Raw genomic sequence first — 13,585 nt, 5'->3', positions numbered from 1 at the left:
ATGTTGAACAGGATAATATGAACCTGATTCATCACAGTTCAAATCTAAAATTATATAGAAGTTATGATGAACTTGTGCAATCTTTCGTTACTTAAAAATTATTCTGTTTTTCTGTTATGGTTGCTTCATTTTCTTTCTCCAATAAGTCCATTTGGTAGTATTTCTCCCCTCTGTATCCATTTTGCATAATATCCATCCTGAAGAAGGGGCCATTGCTTGACCCAACTAATCTGGATAGTTTTCGTCCAGTCTCCAACCTCCCCATTTTAGGGAAGGTTGTTGAGAAAGTGGCAACTTCAAAGGGCTCTGGATGAAGTGGATTATCTGGACCCCTTTCAGTCAGGATTCAGGCTGGGATATGGGATTGAGACAGCATTGATTGCGCTCTTGGATGACCTCTGGTGGGAGCGGGATGGGGGCAGTGCTTCCATTGTTGCTCTCCTTGACCCACTCAGCGGCCTTCGATACCATCGATCATGGTATCCTTCTGGACCAGCTTCAGGAGTTGGGGGTGGGCAGCACTGTGTTGTGCTGGTTCTCCTCCTTCCTCTGGGGTTGGTTCCAGTTGGTGTTGATAGGAGGGGAGAGGTCCAGTCCATGGCCCCTACTGTGTGGGGTGCCACAGGGCTTGGTTCTCTCACTGCTCTTATTTAACATCTACATGAGGCCACTGGGTGAGGTGATCCAACAGTTCGGGGTGAGGTATCATCAGTATGTTGATGATACTCAGCTTTATATCTCTTCCCCGGGCTGAGTGATGCCGCGGATCTCCTATCTCAGTGCCTGGAGGCTGTAGGGGCCTGGATAGGGTGCAATGGGCTTCAGCTCAATCCAAGCAAGACTGAGTGGCTTTGGGTGTTTGGGCCTCCCAGTACTAACGTTTTTCCATCTTTGGTCCTGGATGGGGTGGTTCTGCCCCAGACAGACCTGGTGCACAATCTGGGAGTCCTCTTGGACTCACAGCTCCTGCTGGAAGAACAGGTGGCAGCTGTGGCTAGGAGGGCCCTTGCACACCTTCAGGTTGTATGTCAGTTGCAGCCATTCCTGGACCGGGAGGCTCTACTCACTGTCACTCATGCCCTTGTGACCTCCCGTTTGGACTATTGCAACACGCTTTACATGGGGCTGCCCCTGAAGAGCATTTGGAAGCTTCAGGTGGTACAGAATGCAGCTGCCCAGGTTGTAAATAGTGTCAGCTACTCGGCACACGTAACACCACTGCTTCGGGAGCTGCACTGGTTGCTGGTGTGTTTCTGGGTGCAATTCAAGGTGCTGGTTGTCACCTATAAAGCCCTTCATGGCTTGGGACCGGGTTACCTTAGGGACCGTCTTTTCCCAGTTGTTTCTACCCATCCAATCCGGTCTGGCAGGATGGGCATGCTCCAGGTCCCGTCAGCCAAGAAATGTTGGCTGGTGAGGACCAGGAGACCTGCCTTTTCTGCTGTGGCACCTGCCCCCTGGAACATCCTCCCTCCTGAGATTAGGATGGCCCTGACCCTTTTGGCTTTTTGGAAGGCCTTGAAGACCTGGCTTTATGCCCAGGCCTGAGGCCCCAAATATGTGAAGAGCCTTGTTTCATGGTTGTGTTGATACTGATGGTTTTTAAAGATCTCTTGGCTGCATTTATATTATATTTAATTTTTGTACTGTTTTTAATGTTGATAGTTTTTATTGTGGTTAGCTTCCCAGAGTCACTGGTCTGAGATGGGTGGCCATATATATGGAAGGAAGGAAGGAAGGAAGGAAGGAAGGAAGGAAGGAAGGAAGGAAGGAAGGAAGGAAGGAAGATTCAGAAAAACTTGAATCCTTTACTCATGACTGTGTGATATTGTGATTGCTCATAATGAAGGTATTACATTACTGTGGGACTTGTATTTTACTTCCAGTGTTGAGTTAAATATTTTCCTGCTCCCTGTACATATTACCATTGAGATAATTATGGCTAATCTGCAATAGTTTTCTTTTCAATGTGCATAAAACAAATCACTATTCCAATCTCCCTTGCACATAGCAAAAATTAAGATGAAATTGTACTGTATTGGCTAAAAATGTGCTATCTAGTAGACGTCATCCTTTGCAGATCTGGTCCTGTCTATAATCTCCAGTTTGGGATCCAATCTTCAATTTTTCAGAAAAGTTATTCCTCTTCAATACACTCTCAAACAACAGAACCATACATTATACAAAGAAAAAGATGATGGTGTCTCTCATACAATGTATTCTAAGTCGTCATTATCGAGCAGCAGGTAATGTACCACATTTAGTCAATTACTGCTTTGTGATCGGAGAGATCTAGTTATTTTTCATGTCTAGATCATCTAACTTTCCCTTGAATACTGTTTCTTCGGAATATTTTAAATTGCTACTACATCTTTTAAGAGAGAGAGAGAGACATCATTTCAGGAGAGGGAACACTGTCATCCCCCTCCTTAAGGTACTACATCAGTGACAGATATTCAAAACACTCACCCTTTGCATTCTCCCTTGTGGCAAACACTGGCCTTGGGTGGATGTTAGAAACTCAGAGGGACCTTTCCTGTCTCCTCCCTGGGGTATTAATGCAGCAACTAACTAAAAAAGAGAAGCAAAACATATTCCTTTTTTTTTCTTTGAAGATCAGAGAAAAAGTTTAGAAGCAGCCTGGCAAATTGTGGAGTTAAAAGTACCTAGTTTTTAAAATGTAATTAAAGTTTTCTGTTTTTTTAAATACATAAATATGCAGATGAAAGGAGGCACGCGGTTTGGCAGATGGCCATTCCTGCTATCTCCCTACCCTAATTATATGTTGCCTGATCTGCTGCTTTTATAGTGGTGAGAATGATTTAAGATGTAGGGCAAGCAAAGGAAACACAGTAGGGTCACCTTCTTGAGTTTTCTGGCTGCCTGCTGCTCAGCCAGGCCCAGCAATGAATATGCCCAAACAAGCCACTGGGTGAACATCTGTGGCACATAAGGTTGTTTTTTCCATGTATGATGAGTAATCTCTCTCTTTTTTTCCCCTACAAGAAGCTGTGCATCAAAGTTCTTGTCAAGTAAAGTTAATGTTGTTATTCACATTAGATTCATGTTGGAAAGTACAAATGCATACAAAGTATAACATTGGAAAGAGTTTTGTTAGATCATCCAGTCCAACCCTATGCTGAAAGAGGGAAAGCACTCCAACTGATGATGGATAAATTTATGCATGGTATAAAAAAAGCAAAGAGCAAGATATTTTTCTTCCTCCCTCATAATATTAGAAACCAGACATAGCAATGGTGGCTATTCTAATATCAATCCCACTGAATCACTCACTCACAGCATGATTATTAATATACCCACTTGCAGCTACCACTCACTCTGTTCAACCCAAGCTTGGCAAATTTCTGTCCTACGTACAGAGTGGTTTACTTAGAGGTATTTCGGCAGCCCCTAAATTCCATCCCTACTGATCAGTAGTTTATCTTACTTACTTTCTATCACATGCATACACAACACTGACTTGCACAGGCATGGAGGAGAGCACAATCTTGTAGAAGTGCCTTTCTATCTCTAAAATAGAACATGTAAAACATGTCACTTCTACTCCCTCATTCCTCAAAAGAAATATGGTGTGAGCTGTGACCATTTCTACTGCTTCTGGCCCCCAAATGCATAGTGTTCACTCCAGCAAGGAAAGTAATTCAGTCAGCGAAGCCTCCCCTCATTTTTAGATCATGTGGTGTACACTCATCTAGTGATTAGCACATATAAAGAAATAACAAAACTGAGTACAAATCAAAATACAATACAGTCTAAAATACATTACAAGATTGTGCCCTCTTATGTATTGAAGCTGGCCAAACTAGCAATTAGATTGTATGTCTACACTGGCAATGGGACTGTCAGCTTTGGGAGGAAGTCCAGATGGGAAACACACCCAGATGAACTAGTTCTACTTTATTGTATGGTTACATTAACAGAATCTCGTAAGTCTGAAAGTACATCTCTCTCCCCCGTCGCCTTTACAGTCCAAGAAACTAGGCAGGGCCCCTTCTGAGATGTTTGCCATTCCCACATTCCTTCTGTGGGCTAAGCTTTCTCTTATCTGACTGTTCCCCTGGCTGTAACTCTTCCCCCTGTCTCCCAAGGTCATTCCCACATACTACTACAGGGACAGTGGCCTCCATTTTATCTGAGACCAAGAGATTTGCTTAAGTGGTGCTTGGTTGGTTGCAGGAGACATACCCAGCTCTGTCTACAACATGACACTGATGGTCCCCCCACCTGCCACCCCCAATATCTGCCATTTATCTAGTGGCAGGACCAGTCCCGAACAAAGTGGCATTTACAGAAGCTTCTTTGCCGTTACTGACCTTCTTACCAAGCCACCCTTAATAAGACTTCCAAAGAAACCTAGGGTTCCTCAGAAATTTTCTAAAACAAACAGATCTTGTTTGGACTAAATGGGCTGGTAATTGTTTGAATTAGAAACTGCATCAGAAATCCTCTAGATATTGCACATCTGAGGTGGTGTTTCTTTAGTTATTTAATTAGTGGCAAATTTGCCTATTATTTATTTAGGTTTTTATAGGGAAAAAAAAAACCAGAAAAAGGAGAGCTACCTTCAGTGCAAGATTGGATTTGATGATTTATGTGCACATTACCTTTGCTTCTTATATTTTTGCAGGCAGTTTTATCTCTGCTCAAATTGTCTTCAGTTCCCTGTTTTGTAAAAGTGTGTTATTTTTACTTCTTAAAGGCAATGTCAAATAGATTAAGATTTACATCTCCATTTTCAATTGTAATTATTTTATAGATTTAGCAAGGTATTGCAGTATAAGTAGTGAGGCTTACCAATCTCAGGAAAATGAATTAATCATGAAAACTAGACTGTTTCCTCAGAGTGAGAATTGTAAATTGGGCATTTGCTGAGTTAACATCAAGTTAGATGGATGGCCTGTCTCTTCAGTGTCACTCTTGACAGTTACTTTGTAGGCTGTTGCCAAATACTGATATTATTTTTCCACAACTGATTATTTATAGGCCATTTTACATTCCCAGGCAGTAGCCAATCAATGCCATGTTCAGTTAATATAAACTAGCAGTGAATTGTGTTTGTTTATCTAAAGCCAAAAACTGCTGGTGGTCTTGTTTCTGTCCCTTAAAAGTGCTGAGGGGAAAGCAATACGGACATTTGGGGAAAGAAGAAGTGTTCTGCAAGAGATGAAACAATGCCTTTTAAAGGGGCAATGAACAACGTGGAGGCATTGCAGGTATGCAGGCCTAGAATAATGTTAAATTATTTTACTCTTTTTGAGAGAAGCTACTATCGCCTCTAGCAGGAAAGAACAGGGAAAGGCAAATGCTACTGAAATTAACATTGCATACAAAATTCTTCTCCAGATTTGAAGGCAGAGAAAATGAAGGGGTCATTTCAGTAGATTTCTTCAGGAGGATAAATTCTCTAGCCATTTTTTTTTTTTTTTTACATGTGGGAAACAGGAGAGACTTTAGTACCACTCCACTGTAAGTGGTTTTGAGGGGTGGGAGGCTACCTTAGCAAATGTCAGCAGCAACAATTCTGCCAGCAGCCTAACTAACATGCTGGCTAGGGAATTCTGGGAGCTGAAGTCCACACATCTTAATGTTGCCAAGGTTGAGAAACACTGCTCTATATTGTCTCAAAATAGTGCTGGCCATTGCAGGGATGGGACATAGTAGCTTCCCACAAATAAAAATCAAATAATTTAACATTAACATTATTCTAAGCCTTCAACACATTTTTTCCAAAAAGATTTGTATATCAAAGCTGCCTCCTGTCTCCTTAAATGCACAACTTCACAGTGAAATCCAAGGAAGGCAGGGACAGATATGGGGTGATGGAGAACATGTAAAGTGATAAATAGATTTTATTTTCTTGTGCTCTCCAACAGTATTTATCGGCAAGATGGAGTTTATTAGACATTATGGGACGACATAAATGAAAATGGAGCATAGCTGCTTCTTTTCCCTCCTTACAAATAACACAGATTAATGCTGTCTGATCCTGGACTTTCTCTGAATTTCTTATCTATGAACAGTCTCCAGCAACATAGCTTGTGTATTTATTTATTTTTATTTATATTTATATATCAAATTTGTCACCACCCATCTCGTTAAAATGACTCTGGGGAGTTTTACTGAACAAGTCAAACTCCATCATCTGGGCTCAGCCTATGTGAGAAGGCTGCAGCCTTCATTAATCCAAACTATTTGGGACTGATCAGTTTATCACTGCCTGATCAAAGGAGACTTCATTTTTTAAAATGATTAATGAAAAAAAAACAGGCTTTGGCAGGAAAATTAATGGTTACTTTTCTGAATTGTTTGCAACAATCAAAACTTTGAAACAACGATTAAACAGAATTTGGAAACACAAGAAGGAAATTTTGCTCCAACAGAGCAATGCTAGGCCTTGTATCTCATAAGCTACCACAGAGGCAATTGTGAAGTTGGATCTTACCTCATATCCCATTCACCATACAATCCAGACTTGGCGCCTTGCGACTTCCACTTCTCCCAAAATTGTGGGTGCCTATCTCACTCAAGGACTGTCAGTACAGTGGTACCTCGGGTTACGAATTTAATCCGTTTCATGACTCTGGTCGCAACCCGATTTGTTTGCAACCCGAAGCAAATTTTCCCATAAGGTTCAATGTAATTACCGTTAATCCGTTCCAGCATCTGCGGACCACGCGTCAAGGGTGGAAAAATGGCTGCGGACCGCGTGGCACGGGCGGAAAAACGGCTGCGGACCGCGCGGCAGGGCGGAAAAACGGCCGCGGACCGCGCGGCAGGGCAGAAAAACGGCCGCGGACCACGTGGCATGGGCGGAAAAATGACCGCGGACCATGTGGCACGGGCGGAAAATGGTCGCGGGCCACGTGGCACGGTGGAAAATGGCCGCGGATCCGGTTCGTACCCCGAGGTGGAGTTCGCAAACCAAGGTAAATTTTTGCGGCCAGAGCTGGTCGTAACCCGAAAAGTCCGTAAGCAGAGGCATTCGTAACCCGAGGTACCACTGTATATTTATATTCACTTACCTTTTAGGTTTTATATCACTGCTTTCTGATCTTATGGCTGTAATAAAGTTGGGGTTGGGTTTTGACAAAGTGTGGAGTTGTTTTGAGATGTCTTTTTTTTTTTTTTTGCTGCCAGTTTGTAATTAAGTACAAGTAGTCCTCACTTAACAACTGCCCTGTTTAGTGACTGTTTGAAGTTATGATAGTGCTGAAAAAGTAACTTTACAACTGGTCCTTGCACTTATGATTGTCACAGCATCCCATGGTCATGTGATTGCATTTGTGCACTTCATAGCTGGCTTCCAACATGCAGAGTCAATGGAGAAGCCAGCAGTAAAATCACAAGTCGTAGTCACCTAATGTCTCACTTAGCAACCTCGGATTGCTTGCTTAACAACTGTGGTGGAAGTGAGGTCAGAAGTCTGTCACAGTCATGTGATATCTTGCTTAACAACCACATCGCTTAGCAGTGGAGTTGCTGGTCCCAGTTGTGGTTGTTCTGCAAGGATTACCTGTATTCTTCTAAGATCTTTTTCACAAATACTATTACCAAGCCAGGGGGATGCGGTGGCGCAGCAGCTTAATGACGCTGAAAGTTACCAGCCAGAAATGGTCAACACTTCAGCGGTTCGAGCCCAGCTTTCGCACAGCAGTGAGAGCTCCTGCTTCCTCCCCAGCTCCTGTCAACCCAGCAGATCAAAAACTTACATGAGTAGATAAATGGGTACTCTTACTCCGGTGAGAGGAAAAATGCTGGCGGCGCCTTGCAAAAGGAGTCGGGAGCAGTTGCCGGTAGCACGGAAGCCACGCACGCCCAAAAAAGGCGCGAAGCAACAGAAACCCTGCCTCCTACACTCACTAGCTGGGCTCTCCTCTAGGAAGGAGGCACTGGAAAACCACTTCCGAAACACCTTGCCTTGAAAACTGCAAGGACTCATCCAGGCAGTCACCGTAGAATCGGTAACGATTGAGTGCGGATAAAAAAAAAAAAAATTACCAAGCCAAGTAGCCTCCATTCTCTTTCCATGTTTAATTTCAATTAAGTGCAGAACGTGACATTTGTCTCTCTTAAAATTTCATTCTGTTATTTGCAGTTTCTCCTATTACTGGGCAGTTCACCAGAATTTCTCAATTATAATGCATAAATTCAGGCAGATGATCAGCAAATTCATTCAGAATTCTAGGATGCAACTTAGCTGCCTTGGATATTTACATTTATTCATAGTAAGTAATGTTCCTATAGTCTCAGGCTTTAATCCTGTATCTTCAGGCTGCTCTTCATGATTGCCTAGTAGAAAAACATGCAAAATCTGAGCTGCAGAAATTCAGATGAACACTAGGTGGTAACAAAAAGAAAAAGAAAACTGTCATCTAGTGGTCATCTAGTTTTTTGCAGCACATATCTATTGCAGCCCTATTGTCAGGCCCAGCCCAAGAACACAGCGAGGCAATCCAGTCCAGTAAAGTTCCTTTATTAGCTTGCACCTAATAGACAAAATCTCGCCAGACTAAACCTATGCTAAAGCAACTAGTGGATATAACCTGTGGGACTCTAGGGAGGGGCTGGCCGCATCCTTTTACTCCTCCCATGGTCCTGTTGCAGGCTGAGAAAGCGCTTGCTCTGGAATGCTGCCCCTCCCTCCTGATAACCTTGAACCTCCATTCCAGTATCCTCCTTGCACATGCCTTCCATTATACCTATTACCTCTTTGCATCTTGCTTCCTTCATTGAGCAACTCGTGCACTGACTCCCTTTTCTTCCCTTTATTTTGAATATATCTAAAGTATTTTTGTTTTTATCATCCTTCACTAACATCAACATCAGCTCACAATGAACTTTAGCTTTCTTTATACTGTCTCTAGATTCCAAGTTACTAATATGTAGTCTTCCTTGTGACTTGTCATTTTCCATGTCCCATGTGTGTCCTTTTTTTCTTTTCACATCTGTACTCCATTATACTGCAGTTACATTTGCTTCTTCTGCTCTCCTTTTTCTTTTACAGTAGAATTGTTTGTAATCTTATCATTGTTTGAGTTTATTAAACTCTGCTTTCTTGAAATAAAAAATGCAAGTCTAACTGCATTCAACTTGAGTTTACCTTAACATCAAGAACTCAGGCATTATACTATAATTTCTCCTTCATTGTTTCTGCTACTTCCAGTTCCTTGAATTTGTCTTCATCATTGGTTAGTATATAGTTGCGGTTGTGGATACATGGATCAGTAGGAGGAAGGAGCGCAGTGTATACTGCCTTGAGCTCCTGTACAAAAGGTGGAATATAAATCTAACAAATACATAAATACAACATGCACAGGCAGGTCTCCCATGATGCTTTCCTCATGCTGAGAAAAGATCAAACCTTTTCATGTGTATTGACTACTTTATTATTACTGCCTCTTTTGACATATTGGGCCTCCTTGATAATCTCCACTTCTTAGTTGTCAGATCTTTGCAGAGTAAATCTTTCTGCTGATGTTGCAGGTGGCTTGGCCTCTCCCCAAAAAGAAATGTAGCTGTGCTGTGCCAGCTATATGGGGAAAAAAAAAATGCTAGCAGCATGAAGAAAGGAAAACAGCCCAGTCCTAAGGCATTCTTTGATTCCTATTGTCAACGTGTTTGAGAAAGAATTCCTGTGATTTGCTCAGGGTTATGAAGCAAACTGCCACTTCTATATACAACTTCTTCAATGAGGGTCCTTCAATGAGGGAAAGGGGTTATCCAGAACTGTACTTACTTACTTACTTATTTATAGGACTTCTATGGCTGCCTATCTCATATGATGACTCTAAGTGGGTCACAACGATCCACTGGAGAAAAAAAAAGGTAAAAACAAAAGTGCCTTCCCCCCAGGCACCAGACCAATCATCCTCGCAGCTCAACCCCTATTCTAGCCCAATGCTTGGGGGAAAAACCAGGTCTTCACAGCCCTCTGGAAGGCTAAAAGGGGAGGGATCCCTCTGATCTCAGGCAGGATGCTGTTCCAAAGAGCTACTTGCTCCCTAGCTAATGTTTTGTGTCCTTTCCCTCATCCTTTCCCCACATTTCAGTTAAAAAAACTAAAGTTATTATCCATATTGTCATTAGTAGTGTTACTATATTAATAGTTATGAAAATGTAATTATATAAGCACTAACAAACTACTGTATCCTGAGACCTAGAAGGCTATCTCTGAGGCCATTGTTTTAAAGGAGAAGCTGCCCTCAGCTGGAGAAGCTGGCTTTCCATAGATTCCCTAAGAGGAATCTCTCCAGCTCTTTTGCAATTCACTACATGCAAAGCCTGGCATCGAGTGCCCAACTGTTGCATGGGGGAGGGGGGAGCGCTCATGGGTTATTTCTCTTCTCTTTTCCTTGGGAGTCCAATAAGAAATCAAACCTCTAGTTGTGAACAACCAAGAACAGTTTTCTTACTTGCCATAAAGAAACAGTGACAATATGCAGATCCTAGTATACAAGCATAGGAAAAACTCTAAACAACGTTAAGGGTTGTGAAAGGGGATGAATCCCTTTCTGTGTTGTAGAAAAGCTCTATGTGAGCTAGTAGTTCATCCACTCAGGTTTTCATTCTCTCTCATCTGTGGACTGAGCTCCTTGGCACAGTGCATCTTAAAGGCACAATATATATTTAAACAAATCAGCTGTTACCCCCTCTTTCAAAGTCCCCAAGGGTGTGTAGCAATGTTCTCCCTCTGCTCTGCCTGATCCTCACTTGGGTCTCTTCTGTCCACCTGACCCTGTTTGTTTCTCATTTCTCTCTTGCCCTTCATGGCTCCAGCAAGCCTTGATTCTTCCCTGGTCGATTTACTGAGCTCTTTCCTCCCTGGTAAAAACCTGATAATCCGTGTATCTCTCCTCCTCCTCCTCCTCCTCCTCCTCCTCCTCCTCCTCCTCCTCCTCCTCCTCCTCCTCCTCCTCCTCCTCCTCCTCCTCCTCCTTCTTCTTCTTCTTCTTCTTCTTCTTCTTCTTCTTCTTCTTCTTCTTCTTCTTCTTCTTCTTCTCCTCTCTCTCTCTCTCTCTCTCCCTCCCTCCCTCCCTCCCTCTCTCTCTCTCTCTCTCTCTGCTTTGCGTTTCCAACTGAGTCTCTTTATTCCTTTATAACCCCAAACTGCCCCCCTTTCCAGTTAGTGGACACATGGCTGGGTAAAGCAATGCTGACAAAAAGCTTGTGCTTTTTCTCTTCACCTCTTTCCTTCTCATGGGTGGTCTGTCTTTCTCTCTTGTTTCAGAAAGAAAAAAGGCTTCCCAGTTTTGTTTGTTCTTCCCTTATCTGTGTAGGCTATCTGTCTTAGACTCCTTTTCTTCTTGTCTTCTTTTTCCCCAGGCCAAACTTCTGCTCTGTTCCTTCCCCATCTCCAGTATGTGTGTTTGTCTTGCACCCACAGCTTTTATATGTTGCATCTGTACTTCAGTTTATCTCCTCTTCTGAGTTTTCTTCCTTCCTTCCTTCCTGTATTTATATGGTCACCCAACTCAAACTATGTGACTCTGGGTGGGGTATAAAAGTAAAACACAGACATAAATAAATCATAGCACATTAACATTAACAGCACATTAAAACATACTAAGCAATGGTGATCAGGACTGAAAAACTTCTACAATTCACCCGTTGGGGACTCTGCCCAACCTGACCCCAAAGCCCAGCTGAGTGTCTATTTACCTTAGTATCTCTGAGGATCCTGTTTCCCCTGGCTTTTTAAGCAGCAGTTAGTTACTGATGACATTTGCAACAAGGGTTTAATTTCTTAGTTTCTGTTGGCGAACTCCTACCAGTCTTCATCAAACTAACTTCTTTAATTATTTCTCAGTCCTAACACAACCTTCTGTGATGCACCTCAATAAAATAAAAGGAATTGTATATCTTTTGGGGGGCCTTGAGGGAACAGTATCTCCCTATTAATGCTTAATAAAAAGTAATCTACCTTACTTTTCTCATAAATCATTTCTCCCCATGGCCCCCCACTCAGGCTTAATTTGTTCCACATACTTTCATAATTTTCTAGATCTCTATTCCTATATTTGGGGAGGAGGCTCCTGTAACCTGAAGCATGATTTTCAATTATTCATCACATTATGCCATCCTGCAATGACAGAGATGTTATACGTGAGGGAAAAGAAGCCAAGACCCCACTCTAGGAATATTCATTCCATTGTAGGGCTAGGGTGATTATTCTTTCCATCAAAGAAAAGAGAGGCTAGTAAAGAGCTTGAGGGTATCTCATCTATCTTCCATTCTATGGCTTCAAAGCCAACTTTAAAATGCATAATTAAAGAGCCTGAGTTCTAAAGTAGCCTTTATATTTGGTGGAGAGGTTTTTTGCTATTTTTTTTCTAATAGGAACACATAAAAAGAATAATAATCTCTCAGTAGCTATAGAGCTAATACAGCATAGGTTCTATTTCCTCTTAAGCTGCTATCTTATTTAATATTTTCCTTTTGGCAAAGCAGTGATAAATTACTTTGTGGTTAACAATGTCCTGCCTTTAATTACAGTAATAGTTCAGCTTACTGCCTTACATTGGACAGATAGATTACGGCCAACAGAAAGATTCAAGGTCAGTTTTTACTTTAGAGAAGCATTTGTAAACCAGACACAGAATACAATATGAAACAGTTGCTTCTGTAAAGGTATGTCATAGTATTTAGATGAGTGTCAGAGGCTTTGCCACTTTTCAATCTTCAGTTTTAATCTATAGTTCAAATAAAACAATGATAGAACTTTCCCACTTTATAAAAGAAAACATTTTCATTGGAAATAAACAGTTAAATAATTAAATTTAAAATCATGTATTTGTTTTACTGGGAAGGAAGAACTTGCTTAGTTTTGCTTAATTCTTGAAAGTTGAGTTTTAGTTCTGAGACAACCACTCTCATTTCTTGTTCAGCATTTATTTGGATCAATATTTACTCTTTATGGCAGCAACTGTGGAAAATCCTGATTTTGTTGCCAGGTTGTTCAGGCAGAATAGAAGTGAGTTCTGATAGTGATCCAGCTTTGCCTATGCAAGCCTTCAGGCTTGTGCACACAAAACTAGAGACCCATCAGACCACGCTCTGGGCTGTTCTCTACATTTTGATTGGGCAAACTAACAAATGGCTTGTCCAGGCAGAGCAGGAATGAGTTTTGACTGCAATCCTGCTTTGCAGGTGCACCCCTGCCCCACCTCCTCAAATTCACTTGTGCCTCCCCGGGGTCACAGGTCAGTCTGAATTCTTGTCTTAACCAGTAAACCACAATGGCTCTCTTCCATTTGTATGTAAAATGTAAGACATTTTATTCTTCTTGATATTTAGTTTTCTTTTTTTAAAAGTGCTGTTTGTTATCAATTCTTTATTATTGATGTGAGAAAGTGTTATACTTGTGCTTTTATTAACGATGAGATCTGTTTTTAGGATTGTGCCATAGACAAGGCAGGTATTTTTAGCAGAACAGAATTATTATTATAAAAATTGTATATATTTTTTAAAAAAATTAGTGACCATTCAAATCTGCCTTATAATATACTTTCATAACTATTGTTTAGTTATCTTTGTAGTAATAGAATTTTCTCCCAATTTGCAAGGC

Source organism: Python bivittatus, unplaced genomic scaffold (genome assembly GCF_059951505.1).
Source record: "Python bivittatus isolate LINGU-HERP-01145 unplaced genomic scaffold, Pbiv_v1 ctg000580_np1212, whole genome shotgun sequence".
Taxonomy (NCBI): domain Eukaryota; kingdom Metazoa; phylum Chordata; class Lepidosauria; order Squamata; family Pythonidae; genus Python; species Python bivittatus.
The sequence above is the reverse complement of the archived record's forward strand: the minus strand, read 5'-3'. Positions refer to the sequence as shown.